Here is a 2,344-nt window from a genome sequence, read left to right on the forward strand (position 1 = left end):
CTCTGGGCATAATCTCTAGGCAACCTCAATTGTCCCAAAGGTCTTAGCTACCAGGACTTGCTGTGGTAGCTAAGATACAGAATATTCTTCAACAGAAACTCCTCTTCTGAGTTCCAGACCAAATTACTTCAAATAGATCTGAACTTGAACTGAGCCTTTCTCATCAAACTTGAACTGAGCCTTCAAGTCTGATTTCTTGCCTCTGTTTCCTTTTTTATCACTGGTAACCACTAACCACATGGTTACCAGTGATAAAACCAGGGAAGCCCAGACGGAGATATTTCAATCTTCAACTATATATCCAATTGTTCAAAAGTCCAGTCACTCTTCCACCTTGTCACTTTCTCTTGAGTTTGTTACATTTAATCCAATCCATTACTATCTTCATTAAGGCCCTAAATTATTCTTCACTTTGATTCCACAGCCTTCTGATTAATTTTCTTTTATTCTCTTCTTCTTCTAGAGAAACCAAGAGAAAGTTCACTCCTTACAAATGACTTACACTTCCATATCTGTTACTGAGTTTGATAAGCAGGGATGCATAGATGTTCTTCAAGAGCTGACTCTGGTGGCAGACCACTGAAATCCCATCTATTCTACAGGCTGAGACAGGAGGATCACAAGTTCAAGGCCAGCCTGGCAACTGAGCAATAATACCCTATCTCAAAATAAAAAATGAAGAGAGCTGAGGATGTAGCTTAGTGGTAGAGCTTCCCTGGATTTAATCCCAGTACTGCAAAAGTAAAGAAATACATAAGTAAATTTGTACATACATAAAATAAAAAGGATTGGGGATATGGTGAAGAGGTGGAGCACCTGCCTATCATGTGCAAGGCCTTGGATTTGATCCCTAGCACTACCAAAAAAAAAAAATCTTCAACAGCTCTATGGACCCATGAAAATTTATGTAACACTGTGTATTAATATTTTCTTTTTTTTGTCTTTTTAAAAATTCATTCTAATTTGTTATATATGACAGCAGAATGCATTAAAATTCTTATTACACATATAGAGCACAATTTTTCATATCTCTGGTTGTACTCAAAAGTAGAGTCCCACCATTCGTGTCTTCATATATGTACTTAGGGTAATGATATCTCATTCCACCGTCTTTCCTGCTGCCATGTCCCCTCCCTTTTCCTCTTACCCCTTTACCCTATCTAGAGTTTGTCTCCCATGTTCCACCCCCCAGCCCCATTATGAATCAGCCTCCTGATATCAGAGAAAAATATTTGGCATTTGGCTTTTGGAGATTGGCTCACTTCACTTAGGATTATTAGCATTATATGCTCCAACTCCATCCATTTGTACTAATATTTTCTAAGCAAGAAGTGCATAAAGTTCATCAAATTATCTAAAGAGTTAGATCCCAGAAATAATTTTATATATATATATATATATATATATATATATATATATTTTTTTTTTTTTTTTTTTAACGGAAACCACTCAGACTGTTCTCTCCTCTTAATCTCTAAAGAGAATTAAGGATGCAATTAAAAAGGCAGTTGCAGTAATGCAACACCTAGAACCAACTTCACTCTCTGGACAGAACACTCAACTCCTCCTCGTGGTTTCTGGTACTTTACACGATCAGAGAAACTTCTCTAGAAACATACTATAGAAATGATCCCTGGAAGTATAGTCTTATAATTTAATAATTTAAAAATCATGGGGAAAGATTTATGATTCTCTTAGCTCACCCACTACCATATACTATATATCATGAGTTCATCTTATTAGAGTTACTAAAATGAACCACATTCTTCTCACTTCCATGCACCATGAGCACTGGTCTCTGTATCAAAACACATTCAATTTTTCTTTCCATCCTGAGCATGACTTGGTTTCAGGGCCTTTTCTTTGTAAAATTTCTTTCCTAACTCTGCCTGGTACTTAAAGTCCAGATAGGTATTGTGGATTCTCATAGAACTTGGGGCTGCTATCTATCTCTCTATTATCTGTCATCTATCATCTATTCTCTGAGACTGTGAACTGTTTGAAGATGATGACTTTATTTTGGTGTAATAGGATGCCTTCCCACCCAAAGATGTCCCATGTCTTAACCTCAGGAACCTGTGAATATGTTGCTTTATATGGCAAAAAGAGACTCTGCAGATGTGACCAAATTGAGGATCTTGAAATGGCAAAATTACTCTAGATTATCCTTGTATGCCCAACAGTCAAAAGATTTTTATAAGAAGAAGGGAGGAGGGCCAGGGTCAAAAAAATGTCATGTGACAAGTGAAACAGAGGTTAGAGTGATGTAATGAAGAGGCTAAAAACAGCTTGGGAAAAGCTGGGTACAGGTACATGCCTGCAATCCCAGCAACTCAGGAAGCTG

General features: G+C 37.2%; 1 pseudogene; it reads right to left on the reverse strand.

The window, feature by feature from the left end:
• Positions 1-1,444: 1,444 nt before the first annotated feature.
• Positions 1,445-1,649, reverse strand: LOC113188319 (small nucleolar RNA U3; annotated as a pseudogene).
• Between the last annotated feature and the right edge of the window lie 695 nt (positions 1,650-2,344).

The sequence above is a fragment of the Urocitellus parryii genome, chromosome 2, assembly GCF_045843805.1.
Source record: "Urocitellus parryii isolate mUroPar1 chromosome 2, mUroPar1.hap1, whole genome shotgun sequence".
NCBI lineage: Eukaryota > Metazoa > Chordata > Mammalia > Rodentia > Sciuridae > Urocitellus > Urocitellus parryii.